At 41.7% G+C, this 16,214-nt stretch overlaps 1 protein-coding gene across 5 annotated transcripts in view; it reads right to left on the bottom strand.

The window, feature by feature from the left end:
* The window catches only part of NAP1L1 (nucleosome assembly protein 1 like 1), a 458,483-nt gene extending 453,584 nt beyond the window's left edge, over positions 1–4,899 (bottom strand). For 2 of the 5 annotated variants that reach the window (XM_084876315.1, XM_084876313.1), the window contains exon 1: positions 4,591–4,899. The gene's annotated coding sequence lies outside the window, so the exon portion shown is untranslated. The remainder of the gene's footprint in view (positions 1–4,590) is intronic. The other 3 variants (XM_084876316.1, XM_084876314.1, XM_084876317.1) reach the window with 3 other exon arrangements.
* Between the last annotated feature and the right edge of the window lie 11,315 nt (positions 4,900–16,214).

Genomic DNA, 16,214 nt, shown 5'->3' with positions numbered 1-16,214 from the left:
GATTAAGTGAAGAAACTAGGAATTAAAATCTGACCTTTAAAACCCATGCCAAATTCACCATTCCAAATACCAAGGTGCCTTCTCTATCAGCCTACTGCTCCATAGATTATATAATAACTAGTTATTCCTTTATGAAAAATTACTTTGTGATGCAACAGCCAATCGATACAAACTACACATTTTAAAACAAGAGTTAACAGATAAGATTTCCCTTTACCTCAGGCCTCATTCCAAATGCACTTCAATAAACCTGTCAAGTATTGCTGCTCCATTAACATTTTCAGTGGTCCAGGGCCTCAGTACTTTATCCCAAGCAAAATGAACTATTTTCGAACACTATCTTCTGCTCAAGGGATCGCATTACCTAAGGTGTTATCTGATCCAATGGCCAAGAAATGTATTGGATTGGACTGATTTTTGAAAAGACACGCAAGCATAAACAAACAATTTATTCACCAGAAATATGACATATGTTGGAAGACAACTTCAAAACCATTAAGTGCCACAGATTTTCTTTGAAACCCAAGCAAGAGGGCTTTTGAATTCCAACCTGACGTACGGCATAACAATTTATGTCAAGGTAACTGTCCCTTTTAAAGCAACTCAAAATCCTATTCATAAATCATCTTTGCTCAGTTATGCTTGGATAAGTTCTTCAAACTATCAAATTTCCTCAATAAAATGATCATGCTCCAGGAGCAATAAATCAGTTAATAAATACTTGCAGAATTTAAAATGTTACCTGAATAATCACCCAAAAAATGCTGACTGTTGTATTCTTCTGTAACTGTTTACCTTAAAAGATAATCCAAATAAACTCTTCAAAATTACATCCCTCTTTCCCAATAAAAATAAAAACATAGTAACTGGGGGGGGGGGGGGGGGGGGGCAATGGTAAGATATGTACATATAATAACTTAATAAAAACAGAAGAAAACATAGTAACCTTCAGAACTAGAATTCAGCAGTAAAAGGCAGTTGATAAACAGAAGTATAAGGCTTACTTCTGTGGCAAGCCCAGTAATGTGATCTGGTGGTCTACTGTCAATATACTAAACCATTTACTAGAACAAAGATGAGTGAAAACGACAGCACTCGCCTTCTAACCCCTACTCTACCCAACATGAAAGAACTTCTTATTCAGATGAAATTAGTATGAAATGGGACTTATAGGTTCCTTCATATAAAGAATGTTGTAGCCAGGACTGGTTTGGCTCAATGGATAGAGCATCCGCTTAGGGACTGAAGGGTCCCGGGTTCGATTCCAGTCAAGGGCATGTACCTTGGTTGCGGGCATATCCCCAGTAGGGGGTGTGCAAGAGGCAACTGATCGATGACTCTCTCTCATCGATGTTTCTAACTCTATCTCTCTCCCTTCCTCTCTGTATAAAATCAATAAAATATATTAAAATAAAAAATAATAATAATAAAAAAGAATGTTGTAAGTACTACTTCATCCCCCAATCTTTTCTTCACACCATCAACACAATTCTAGAAAACCAATTTGTTTTTTTGGTTCATAATGTAAGAGATATATTCAAATAAGTGCTAAAACATTTACTCAAAGAATCAACTAAGAATATGAGTAATCACAGATTTGATTACACTTGAGGATTTGAATAGATCATTACTTTTCTAAATTAATCAGGATCCATTCCCTCTAATCCTTTCTTTCATTAGTATTTCAAATTTACAACCAAGCAAAATGTGAACAGAGTAAGCAAAGTAGTATTTTATTGACATAATTAAAGAGAAAACCACAGGCCCAAAATGGCCTCACTCATGCTAAAAGCCCATGATATCAAACCTAGATTTAATACCTGATCTAATTGAAGTTTCATCCTCTCCCCAAATCAATCTTTTTAAAAACATGTTTCTATTGATTTCAGAGAGGAAGGGAGAGTCAGAAACAATCTTAATCTGGAATTTTTTGCTCAACACCAATTAAGTAATCTGTCCCATGGACCATCTCCTTGCCCACTTCCACACCCTTGGAAAGCAAGAACTGCATAATAGAAACCTCCCGGCCCTAGCCTGTTTGGCTCAGTGGAAACAGCATCAGGCTGAGGGCTTAAGGGTCCCTGATTTGATTCCAGTCAAGGGCACATGCTAGGAGTGCAGGCTTGATCTCCAGTAAGAGGTGTGCAGGAGGCAGCCAATCAGTGTTTCTCATCACTGATGTTTTTATCCTCTGAAACCAATACCTCCCTGCTGAAAACAACCATTTTCTTTTTTTGTTAACAGCAACCTTGCCCTATCCTCAAAGGAGTGGATGGGATGCTGCCAATCCTTTTAAAAAAGCTAACTAGCCGAAACCGGTTTGGCTCAGTGGATAGAGCGTCAGCCTGCGGACTAAAAGGTCCCGGGTTCGATTCCGGTCAAGGGCATGTACCTTGGTTGTGGGCACATCCCCAGTAGGGGGTGTGCAAAGAGGCAGCTGATCGATGGTTCTCTCTCATCGATGTTTCTAACTCTCTATCGCTCTCTGTAAAAGATCAATAATATATATATATATATATATATATATATATATATATATATATATATATTTAAAAATAAAAAAGCCAACTAGATCTTCAAATGTATTTGGTTTAATTTTGTTCTTTAACATCTTGAAATCAAACAGATTCTGCTGCTTTTAGCCCCCTTTTCTACAAAAGGATATGTAATTAATGTTTAGAATCAAATCAATAACCTGGAGATAACATGGAGAAGTTAAATAAGTAATAAAGTGAGGGGGAAAAAAAAAGCACCTGGCTGGTGTGGCTAAATGGTTGAGCATTAACTCATGAACCAAGAATCCTGGACAGGGCACGTCGCCCAGGCTGTATGCTAGATCCCCCAGTAGGGGGCAACCAGGAGGCAATAGATAGATGTCTCTCATAGATGTTTCCATCTCTCTAGCCTTCTCTAAAAAACAAAACATTTAAAAAGTCAATGGTACTGTATAATTAAAATTTTTTAATGATCAATAGCATTTTGTATTAAGTTTTGGTACAGGCAAAATTTTTAAATGCTATATATCAAGAAAAACCACCTATGAAGTCAAGATTATATTAGATGTTCAGTTCCATGTACCCTTCAGGCTCCCTAAAAAAACAAATGCACATTTAAATTCGGCCCATTTTTGAGCATTTAATACTCATTAATTCTCCCAGAGGATCACTGTAAATCTTTTACCTCCAGCCAGTTTTTAAAAACTACTTATTGATTTTACAAAGGGAGAAACATTGATTTTGTTGTTACATTCATTCATTCATTGATTCTTGTATTTGCCCTGGTAGAGATCAACCCACAACCTTGGCGTAACAGGTTAACACTCTTAACTAACTGAACTACCTGGTCAGGGACCCCCCTCAGTACTAAATAATTCTAAACAACAGCAGGTCCTCGGGTATTGTGGTTCCCCTAATATCGTTTCATTATAAAGTTGATATAATTTCCTTGATTATAAAGGAAATTAACTCGTTTATATTGATTAGCCTACGGTAATCTGGTTTCCTTATTCATAGCTTCGCTTAAAGTCAGAGAACCTATCTTTTCTGGGAACTTCAATAAAGGAACTAACTGTAAGAAAGCAATGCATATCCTAGAATGAAAGACATTGCAGGCCTTCAGTACTGCCACTTACTTCAGAGCCGTTAAAGGGGTCCATTAGTTAGGATCAGTTCTCCCCCCAATAAAAAATAAAAAAATAAAAAGCCTGGTCAAGACACCCATCGAAATTCTAGCTGTACCCGAGGTTCACAAAAATATTCTAGCCACGGAGACCCTGCTCACCCATCACTTTAACAGCCATGCTTCCCTCCTGCATCCATAGAAAGATGAAGACCAGAGAGAAGCGGATTCAGAGCTGGGCACCCAAGGGCCAGACTCATTGTTCACTACACTCATTCTTACATCCCACCATTTCCCCAACTTCCGGCAAGAAAGGGCCCCCGAGGCCGGGGTCTCCCACCCGCCCCAGGTGGCGGCCACGTGTGCTGAGCCCGCCGGCTTCCCCCGCCCCGCCGCCTCCGGGGGGGCGGGGGCCGGGGCCCCATCCCCGCACGGCCCCTCCCTCCCATCGGAATTCGCAGCCTCCGCCGTTCCTTCCATCCCCCCAGCGGCCTCCTCCGGGTGTTCATTTTGAGGAAACGGGGACGTCGAGCCCGGCCGGCCATGGGCTCCGCACTCGAGCCGGGCCGGGGCTCCGGGCGCCCGGGGCGTAGTCCTCGCCGCCTCCGAGCGCCCGGCCCGCGCCGCGGCCTCGCCCCCGGCCACGCGGAGCAGCCGGTGGCGCTCGGGGTCCCGCGGCGCCGCCTGGCACGGCCCTCCCAGGCCCCCCCCCCCCGGCCGCACCGACCCCCGCGCCTCCTCAGCTGCCCCCCAAAAAGTGGCGCGGGGTGACCCCGGGGCCCTCTCGGACCGTGGGGTCGAAACTCGGCGGACGGCCCCGGCTCTGGCCTCCCCGAACGAGCCGGAGCCTCGGGCTCTCCCTCCGCGGCCCCCGCTCCGGCCCCCCCGTCCCTCCGCCACGACCCTCCCTCCGCGCCGGCCGCCAGGCCGACCTTCCGTCCCCCCTTCTCGTTCAGGGCCCCCATCCGTTACCGATGGCGAGCACGGGGCGGCCGGCGGCCGGAGCTGCGCAGTCCGTGACTCCGGGCGGCGGCGGGAGGAGCGGGAGGCGGCGCTGCGAGCAGATGGCGCTAAAAGAGACCCGAGAGCCCGCCGCTCGCGCTCATATACAATTAGCGTCAGCACGTAGGGCCACACCGCCGCCGCCCTCCCCCCGGCCTCGCCGTCGCCTAGCAACGCGGGCGGGAGGCGGGGCCCAGGACGAGTCGCTTAGCAACAGAACCGTCCTTCTTCTCTAACGACCTCCACGCCCCCGGCGCCCGGCTCGGGTTCCTCCGTTCCCGCTTCCGCCCCCAGCCAAGCACCGGGCCGCCTCGCGCGGTGTCCCCCCGCTCTGGAGAGGGGAACTCAGGCCCTTTGGTTCCCGGGGGAAAGGCCTTGAACTTCGCGTCTCGACGTCCCTAGGCGCCTCGCTCCCCTTTGGCGTGATGCTGGCGGAGGATGAAGGGGAGGGAGGGCAGCCCCCACGTGATGGGGAGCGATGTGTAGTTCCCAATGCCTGCGTCTCCCTCTCCCGAGTAACCATTTTCTCCCGCCGCCCATCGCTTCCCCCAAACCACAACGGCGCTTCCCTCCCTCCCGCCTCAGGGGCGGCTTCCTCCGGCTTGGCTTCTCCTGAGAGGGGAGCTCCGTGGCTTCCAGGGGAGCCCCTCATCCCAACTTCAATGTCCTTTCCCTTGGCTCGTGGCCACTCATTTTTTGCTTGGGTTCTTTTGATGGGTGAGAGTGGCACGTTTTTTTTTTGTGTGTGTGTGTGTGTGTGTTTTCTCTGGATGCTTTATCATGAGAAATAAGACTTGGTTCATCTTTCTGAAAAAGTACATCCCAAGTAAATGCTCAAGATTGCCGAACGGCTGGGCTGTGTTTTTCAATTGATGTTGGATTGACTAATAAATAGTCACTCTTAAAAACAGTGGTTCTCCAAGTGTGGTCCGGGTTCCCAGACGCTTTCTAGGGGAAGGTCAAATGTAAAAACACTAAAAAGTTATTTGCTGCCCTTGCCGGTTTGGCTCAGTGGGTAGAGCGTTGGCCTGCCAACTGAAAGGTCCCAGGTTCGATTCCCTCAAGGGCACATGCCTGGGTTGTGGGCTGGATCCCCAGTGGGGGACTTGCAGGAGGCAGCCCATCCACCATGATTATCTCTCATCACGGATGTTTCTATCTCTCTCTGCCTCTTCCTTCCTCTCTGAAATCAATAAAAATATATATTTTTTAAAAATAAAAGGTTAAAAAAAAAGATAAAAAGTCATTTGCTTTTTGCACGTTTATTCTCACAGTGGAGTTTTCCAGAGGCTACATGACGTGTGCTATGGAAGCATTGAAAACAGCAAATGTTACCTACCACGCAGTCATCTGCTGTTAAATCAGACATTAGAGATTTGCAAAAATGTGAAAGAATGTTTTGTAGAGTACTTACTTTTGTCAACTAATGATAGTTGGGGCTAATTCAAACACACGGGAACTCCAATGTGGGGTTGGTAGAGAAGGAAACTTTGTGCAAATAGCTCAATTGTGACAGCATGTGGGGCAGCTCAATTATGAAGCAGCACCGGTGAGGCCTCTCTCCAGCCAGAAAACGCTGCTCTGCCCTGGTCAAGTCCAGGCTGCTGTGCCTGCTCTGCTAGCGGCCTCAATGCAACTCCAGCCGCAGAACCTCAGTCTTCAGGCTTCAGTGGGAAGAAAGTGTACTATCTACATAAGCCACAGGGGATCGTATTTATAGAAGTCCCTGCCCCTGGTCCCTAATTGGGCCACCCTCATGTAAATGAGGCTCCAACTCCTCAGTTTGATTGGTCAGAATGAAGCTGCTCTGATTGGTCAGTGAAGATACAGCAGCACAGCTCTGCTCTGATTGTAGAAGGGAAGTCTCAGTCCCATAGATTGAAATAGGAACTTGGTAAGAGTTGGCTCAGAACTGGAGGCAGGCAGTTTAGCAGGGATTTGGCTGAGAGGGTCTCTGTTTAGAAACCACTGCTAGGCTCTGCTTTTAAATTTGAGCCCCGTCAGTCAAAGTGTTGACCATCTACACTTAGTAGGGTCAACACTTTGCATATAAAATATTCTTTCATATTTAATTGGTTTATTGTTTTAAATAAGAAATAACTATTCTTAAAATGTCTTTGTTTTAATTTCTAATGTGATAAATATCAGTATCTGTAATGCACGTAGAAGTTCTTTGGGGTCCTCAGTTTTTAAATGTAAAGGGTCCTGAAACCAAAATGTTTGAGGATGTTAGAGAGTGAGAATGTTGGAGCATGCTTCCAGAGAAGCCGTGGACTATGCCCCAGATAGAATTATCAGTGCTGACACCAGGCCAGGCCTTGAGATACCATCTCATGGCCCCTTCCCAGCACGTAGGCCTTCTTTCAAGGGCAGAGCAGGACTGACTCCATTTTGTACTGTGTCTTCTGTCTTGTATAACTATGTCTCCGACATAACCCATTTCCAAGAAAAACCACAAAATGTATCAATTACCCAACCCACCCTTAAATCAGCCAATAGAAATGCAGAGGGAAGTAACCCAGCATAACTGGACCCTGGCCCTCACCCCACCAATCAGAACCAGCCAACTGAGTGGTCCAAGCATCACCCCACCCCCCAACCCTAAACTCTATAAAAGGACCACCCTTTCAGAGCTTGGGGCTCTCTGCATTCTGCTGCTGCGTCGGTAGAGGCAGGGAGATCAGATTCCAGTTTGAATAAAGGCTCTTTTGCTTTTGCATCAGACTCGGCTCCCTGGTGGTCCTTGGGGATCTTGAAATCTGGGCATAACAAGAACCTCTTCTCTAAATGTTGCATTCCTTGAAACTTCAAACTGCCTAGAGTTATCTATTGTAAGCTCACATTTAGCAACTATCTCTATTCCATTTGAGAGAGTACAGTTTTTTTCCCTTGACACTCCCCAATCTCATTGAAATTAGTTGTTTTTCCCACTCTACGCTACAGATGCCTCAGTTTGTGAAAACCCATTCATTTTGGTTTTTCACATGTGATTCTTTTGTTTTCTCAATCTTTATTTTTATTGGTTTAACCTTTTTTTTCAACTTTCTTTATGTACATCCTACTCAACAATGATGTAAGGCTAACAAGATTATAATAACATCAGTAATGACTCCTCATGAAGAATCCACAATACATAAACTAGGTGGACCAGTGCCCAATAGGTACAAACATTTGGCACTATTTTCAAGGTCTCAAGAGCACTGTACTGTAATCAAAGCTATGCACAATGCAAGGTAATTCACATAGTAAAAATGAACTAAATAGCTTTCTCTTCCTTTCCGTAAACCTTTTTGGTGGTAGAACAACTTCTGAGACCAAATTGAGAAGTTAGCCTTCATGATAGTCTCTATCCCATTCCAGGCACTGACCTGGTGCCCCAAATTTCTGATGCTTCAACTCCCAACCCCAGGTTTAAGGGCTTATCATTACTAGTCTTCATATATATGTAAATATATGTTTCTTCCGCTCTTCTCCAGCATCCTTCCCAGCTTCCTCCTCCCTTTCTTTCAATGTATCCTAGTCAATCTAAAAAATTAAACCATAACAAATTGCTAATCATGCCTTTTAATGTGATCTTTTGAACCACAGTTTGTAGGTCTAAACCTCTGCCATTTAAGTCCAGGGAAGGCCAAGCATTAATTCATTCCTTAAACAAATATTTATGTCAGGAACAACTTGAGACACTGGAAATACAGCATTGAACAAGAAAGACCAGATTCTTGATTTTTAGTGAGCTTATGTTTTAGTGAAGTTGAGCAAGTGACAGGCAAGTAATGAAATAATTGTAGATATTAGTAAGTGAAAGAACTATGAAGAAAATAAAATGAGACAAAGGGGTAGAAGATGAATAACCTAAAGTAACCATTGAGTTTTGTACACTGATTGACTCCTCTTAGATTCCCAAGTCACACAACGTAGTTAACTCATCTAATTACTAAAAATGTTGGCCCTGGTCACTGATCTTGGACTATGCTAGACTTTTGGTTTGAAGTTCCTTTTACTTCATCCCCCATTATTTTCACTTGATTATATATATATATATATATATATATATATATATATATATATATATATATATATTTTTTTTTTTTTACAGCATTGTAACCTAGTCGATTAGAAGTATGGCTTTGGGAGTCAAACAGCCCAGGTTTGTCCCTATTTTGTTGTGAAATTTTAAACAATATGTAAGTTGCATAACATGGTACCTGACATATAATAAACACTAAGAGTTAAACATTATAAACCTCTTACTAAGGTTACTGTATTTTTCTTTTTTCTTTTTTGTTTTATTTAAAGGTTGAGGGAACTTCCCTGAAGTCTTCTAATAGTATCTAACTGGATATATATATTTCAGAGAAGAAGTAAGAGGGAGAGAGAGATAGAAACATCCACGATGAGAGAGAATCATGGATCAGCTGCCTCCTTCAAGTCCCCCCCACTGGATATCAAACCCACAAGCCAGGCATGTGCCCTTGACTGGAATCGAACCTGGGACCTTTCAGTTCGCAGGCCAGCACTCTATTCACTGAGCCAAACCAGGTAGGGCAGACACTCTTTTTGTGAAATATTTTATCAAAAGCTGTCTTTTCACAAATATTTATTTTTAATTGATTTCAGAGGGGAAGGGAGAGGGACAGAGAGCTAGAAACATCAATGATGAAAGAGAATTATTGATTGGCTGCCTCCTGCACGCCCCCTACTAAGGATGGAGCCTGCAACCTGGGCATGTGCCCTTGACTGGAATCAAACCAGGACCCTTCAGTCCACAGGACAATGCTCTATCCACTGAGCCAAACTGGCTAGGGCCACAATCTTTTCCTACCTGAATCTATGTAATTACCACAAAAGTAGTATTACCCAAATTTCTAAATTGGATCCAAATACTGAAGAGATTAACCCGATAAGCCAATAATAAAAACAATATTTTATATGTGCTTGTGTCTGTATTTCAGAACTTAAATAATAGGGAAGTACATAGGGTGGAAAGTCAGACAGGCATACATTCATGCACTCTGTGACCTTACGCAAGTACTTATGTACTCTGACCCTTGGGTTTCCCCATTTGTAAAGAGCATTAATAATTCTAATAACAGCTGCCTCTTCATTAAGATGAAACAGAGAAATATGTAAGCCTCCAGAGCAATGACTTCACTAAATAATGCTTATTTTTCTCCTTCCCAATAAATAAGTATGCAAAATGTCTAATTGGAAGAACAATAATTGTAATCTAAAAACTACACAAGTGTATTTAAATAACTGATATCGTAGTTTTAAATCTAGTTGGTTTTATTTTTTCTAAATTATTATATAAATGCAATCTAAGTTCATAAAATTATAAAATCAACCTAAATTCCAGGAGAGAATTGTGAAAAAGTTGCTTTAAATTTCTCTCTATATATCCAAAGAGGAATAAATAGGTGGTTTTTTTATTTGAAATATCTTTATTTTGCTGTGATTTTTTATTGAAAATTTTATTTAAACAATTGAAGATTCACATGTCACTGTACAAAATAACACAGAGAGATCCACCTAAATTTTACCCAGTTTACGATGGTAACAACAATCCACAACCTTATTCAGATTTCCCCTGTTTCACTTGGATCCACATATGTGTGTTTGTGTGTTTAGTTCTATACAATGTTATCACATGATGAGTTTGTGTATCTGTGACCACAAGCTGTTGGGAGCCAGCAGAGTTGAGGCAAGCAACTCAGTCTTAAGGAAATAGAATTAAGTTCCTTCTAGCAGAAGTTATGCGGTGCCCTGAGGGCTTGGCCAGAAGATAAAGATTAACCTGTAGCTTAGCATCTTCCTGCTTAGCATCTTCCTGCCACTTCCCCTTCCTGATCCTCCCCGCTAGATAGCCCAGCCTTGGAATGTTACACCTTGGAATGTTAACATCTTTGCAACTTCCCCTTCCTGATCCTCCCCCATGGACACTGCCAGGGACCCCCTCTGCATGGGCGGCCCTGCCCCCCTTTGTTTCTGCTGTATAAATACAGCCATTTCAGAGAATAAAGTTCGGGGCTTGATCAGAACCTTGTCTTGCCTCCATTCTTTCGTGTTCCTTGTTTGTTCATTCTCTTAGGTGGTGCCTGCGTGCCCCCGTTGTTGCCCCGCAGGTCGGGACAACAAGCAAGATACAGAACTATTCTATCACCACAAGAATCTCTGATGTTGCCCTTTTATGATGATTGGAGTTTCTTCCCTAATTTACATGCCAGATATGGTCTTACTGTCCCAGACTTTAGTTTTTTCCTTGTTTCTCACAAATAGACCACTTAGGCCCAGAATAGGTCATTCCTCAATGTGGATTTTCAGTATTTCTTACCTACACTATTTGCAATAGCCTTGCCTTTAGTCTCCCTAATATCAATCTTTTATTCCTCTCTGATCTATATTGCCAAAGTTATGGTCCTAAAATACAAGTCTAGCCCTATCTGTTTTGGCTCAGTGGCTAGAGTGTTGGCCTGCAGACTGAAGGGTCCCATGTTTGATTCCAGTCAAGGTCTTATACCTGTGTTGCAGGCTCCTCCCTGGCCTGGCCCTCGTCAGGGCAAGGACAGGAGTCAACCAATTGATGTGTTTCTCTGACATGGACATTTCTATGTTTTGCCCTCTCTCTTCCAGTCTCTCTAAAAATTAATGGGAAAATATCCTTGGGTGAGGATTAAAAAATAATAATAACTAAAAAAAGTATAACAATAGTGTCAACAATAAAAGTTTTTTTTAAAAAAAATAATAAAATACAAGTCTAATCAAACCTACTTTTTAATAAAACCTACAATGGCACTTTTTGTCTACATGATAAAATAAGATGTATAAAGCCCATTCCAGTCTGAAGCCATCTTATTTCCTAGCCACGTAATCCCACTACCCATTGTCATGAACCCACTTTTTATGACTTTAAACTATTCACCAGACCCTTAACATGCCAAGTGTTTTTATGGCCTCTGCTCTTCCTTCTACTTATCCTTAGACACCTAGTTCAAATTTTTATCTTCTCGGGAACCTACCCTAACACATAAAGGCATAGCTGGCTGCACGCTTCTATCTGTTTTCAGGCAACTTTTTAATGTATATATGTATGTATGTATGTATATATGTATGTTTCCTTCTCTTTCAGCATACACTATAGATTATTTTTTCCCTTTTTTCCCCTTATTTTTTAAATTAAATTATTATCTGTGTACATATCTTACCATTGCCCGCCCCCCCTCCCCAGAGTTTTGTGCCCATTGGTTGTATATAGTAGATTATTAATTGCTATAAGTAAGTGTCCTTTTTTTTGTATGCCCCTGGGTTGGACAGTGACTAAGCAGGGCAAGGCCTTCAATAAATATTTGTTTGAGTGAATGAAATGAAAGGAAGAAACCATTGAGGGAGGGCCAAGGAGGGAGAAAGAGAGTAGAAGTCATTAAAAATAAATCAGGGGTCATAATACTTTATTAAATAATCCTCTGTTGAAAATACTACATTTATCATGAAATTTCTCTAAATCATAGAGAAATGTTTTCATAGAGAAGATTTGACAATCTAGCTTATGTAAGAATACTTTTGGGTATTATTTAGAGACCAGTGGAGTGTCCATTATTGGGATAATTGTTAGTGAAATGGTGATTGCACACAAGTTGATATACTGATTCCCTCGGGTAGAGTTCCAAGACTTCAATAATAAGAGTTATAACAAGTTCAAATAATAATTTTTGAAAGTCCAAGTGGGCTTTGACTTTTCAGTATCAAAAATGAGTACTAGAGGAGTATCCTAGCACTTTTCTGCTGCTAATCATTTTAATGGTTCTAGTAAAAGATAGAAAGAGGTATATAATTTTCATTTCCCCAATTTTAGTGATATTTTATTAGCATAATAATTCCACTTCTTTAGGTCTGGGGTTTTGTTGCTTTTTATATTCAGTTTGCTCTTACAACATTTTTAAACTTCTGAAATACTTATCAAATTTCACCGGAACCACCAATAACAAGCACTGATTTTTGTGGGCAAACCCATTTTGATTTATAATGACATAGCATTTTTCACATCTACAAGTTAAAACTTGATTCACATATCAAAAATTATTTATAACTTTGTTCAGATACAATTTTTCAGTGAATTTAGGACACCTTCTATGGACAAGGAAAGCAAAGGAATCTATATATTTGTTAGGTTCTAAATAAAATCTATTTTCCCTGTCTCAGTTTTGAATCAATTGAACGGAAGCAGGCAAATGGAAATCAAAATAGCACTTTGTTCAGTGGAAAGAGCACTGGCCTGCAGACTGAAGGTCTAGGTTTGATTCCTGTCAAGGACACATCCCTGGGTTATGGGTTTGATCCCCAGTAGGGGGCATGCAGGAGGCAGCCAATCAATGGTTCTCGCTCATCATTAATGTTTCTATCTCTCTTTCCCTCGTCCTTTCTCTCTGACATCAATAAAAATGTATTAAAAAATAAAGAGGACCTTTCTTGCAGATATGCTAGGTGCAGTGAACTTCATCCCTGTCTAACAGCACAGACCCCTCTGTGCCCACAGCGAGGCAGAATGCAGACCTGCCCCGTTCTTTCTCCCAGGCTTGGGCCCTGATCAGACACATCACTCTCTGCCTGGGGATAAAAAATTCAGATGGAAAGAGTAAATTAGCACAGAAGCCTCTGGTCAGGGAAATGGAAGCCCCTCTGTAATATTCTCTACTTTCCCTTCTTCCCAGTTCATCCACATAGCTAGCTAATCCTGGACCCAGACCCGGGTCATAGGATTTCAGAATAGTGACCTCCATACCATGTTAAATGAAACAACCCCATTTAAATCCATTGAGTGGGCAGTTAGGGAAGAGGCAAAAAAGGCACTTTCTGGGATTCAGAAGATTTAGACAAGGTTGCAGCAACATTACCAACTCATTGCTTGGCCTTGGTCAAGTCATTAAATTCTTTATTACTTAGTCTGTTCACCTGTAAAACCAGTTTAGCAAATCCTGCCATTCTACTACCTAGACCAGAGGGTCAAATGTGCTAATTCATAAAAGCACTTTGAACCAGCATCATGTTATAGTAAAAATAAAAATAAAATAAGACAGTTATTATTTGGAATGAAATTTCAACAATCATAAATAAGATATGGAAACCAGACTGTTTTTACGAAGGTTTACATTTAAAAAGCAGATGCTTGCCCTAACTGGTTTGGCTCAGTGGATAGAGCGTCGGCCTGCAGACTCAAACATTCCAGGTTTGATTCCGGTCAAGGACATGTACCTCGGTTTCTGGCACATACCCAGTAGGGGATGTGCAGGAAGCAGCTTATCGAAGTTTCTCTCTCATCGATGTTCCTAACTATCTCTCTCCCTTCCTCTCTGTAAAATAATCTAATAAAATATATTTAAAAATAAAATAAGATAAAAACAGATGCTTTAGAGCCTCGAAGAGGTGGATTTCAATCCCAGAGCCCTCCACTCCCTACCTGAGTAATCCTGAACAAGTGTTTTATCTTTCTAGACTTTGAAGAGGATCAGAACATGCCACCCCCAAATATGCCCTTTTGGCATAAAGGTTATTTTGAGGGGAAGGCAATTGGAAGTCAACAGAAGCAGGAAGAGTTTCTGCCCTCCCCTCACTGCCTCAAAGCAGAATATAAATTTCCCCTTGAGGAAGGTACCCTCCCGTTAGGTAGAAAAGAGGGATGCCTGTCAAAAGACAGGCAAGAGGAGTTTGCATAAACGGGCCTTACTGAAATAGTCCTTAGCTTCCATTAGTTTCTCCCACATATTTCCTAGTCATGTCCCCACAATTTATCATCCCTTGAAGCCAAAATTCTCTCCCTTGTTTAAGAAGGGTATAAAGGCTCCGAAGTATAACTGCTGCTTTGAGTTGCACTTATTTTCTGTTAACTCCTGGGCATGCTAAGTATCAATAACAATTGTGAGCCTTTCCTCCTATTGATGTCTTTTGTTAGTTTCATTCCCAGGCCAGCATGCCCTGAACCTAAGAGAGCAGAGGAAAAGTTTCCCTCCCGATAACCTCCTTCTGAATTTGTGAATAACGATATGTTCTTTACCTAATAGGGTTTTGTGAAAATTGTATAAACGACCTATCCCACAATTTATTCAGTGTTACTTTTATTCCTTGTTCTGGTTCTAATGTAAGGACTGACCCTACCTACAGAAGCCTGTATCTTCTTATCAAGTAGTTTTTATGTGAATAAACCTTTTGACTGAACGATGAAAAAGTTGGCTTTTTGAACTAGTTTGTATTTTTGTAAATACTTGGTAAAATGACTAATCAAATAAATATGATTCCATGATTCAGCATCTCTGATAACCCTTAATAGCTGCCTTGAGTACCTGAATTTTTAAAACATTAGTTTTTATTAAAATAATTTACCTGTGTAGCAAGGAGTCTACTTCTGTTAGTTTCCAGCAATAGCACATAAATATATATTGATCATTATTCAGTCATTCAACTAGCAAAGTTTTATCAAGTAATTGTTATGCTTAGATGCTGAATTTTGTAATGGTAGAGACAGAATTTTATGATCTAGTTGAGAATATATTCCAAATAAACATAATAGAGAGAAGACTGTATTATAACAAGGAACAATATTCTATGAAAGTTACAAAGCCTAATGCCTCAATTATTTCACCTGTAAAACAGAAATAACATGTTTGATCCCATAAAACTGTGAAAATCATTGTACAAGATAATGAAGTTGAAATGATAAGAATAATCTCCACATCCACAAACCAGGTAGCCTTGATGGAGACTATTATTTACCCTTTAAATTCATTCTCCTCTCCTTCCTGGTTATATAGCTGCTCTCCTAGACTACACCCCCTAGCTTTCTGCACATTGAGGTATGACTGTGTAACTAAGTTTTTGCCAGGAGGGCATGAGCAGAAATGTCATGTGCTGCCTCTAGGATTGGGCCTTAAGACATTTGATATGCTTGTCCATGTTCTCATTGACTTTCAGCTTTAGAGCCTGCTGTTGTGGGGTCGAACCCTGGGTTCAAAATAAGACCACCGGAGGCTGATGATTGATTAAAAAAGCAGGCAAGGATTTATTGAAATAACTGGCCAGGATGGCCACAAGAGCACCACACACACAGGTGGACTCCACACAACCGCACCGTTTCAGGGGTAGGCAGTCCCTTTTAAAGGTTCAAACCACAGGAATTTTCCTTTGTTCTAAATTCTAAATCCTAAAGACTAAATTCTAAAGACGGGTCAGTCTGCAGGGTCATTTCCAGTCACATCCTGCTGGACATTGGAATGTGGCCCTATCTTGCGATAGTGATAACACAGAAGCAGAGCTCAGCGGTTAGTCTCTAATGGGTATCTACAGTTTCTATCCCCGAAGCTACTGAGTCAGTGGAATCAATCTCCTGTGGTCCTGGTCCCAGGCAAGGGAAAATTGCCTTAACCTCCAGGTCTCCACCTGGAAGCTGAGGTAAACATTCTGTCTTTAATCAGATGCTGGAGCCAAACTTAGGGTTAAAATTCAAACAGCAGTTTTTACCTGAGATGTATATTCTTAATGTCTTATTTCACCTGCCATAGTGGCTAAGCTTCTTCAACAATGCAGAAGAGGACATGTGCCAGGGGGTG

The sequence above is a fragment of the Pipistrellus hanaki genome (assembly GCF_964339955.1).
Source record: "Pipistrellus hanaki genome assembly, chromosome: 3".
NCBI lineage: Eukaryota > Metazoa > Chordata > Mammalia > Chiroptera > Vespertilionidae > Pipistrellus > Pipistrellus hanaki.
The sequence above is the reverse complement of the archived record's forward strand: the minus strand, read 5'-3'. Positions and strand labels throughout refer to the sequence as shown.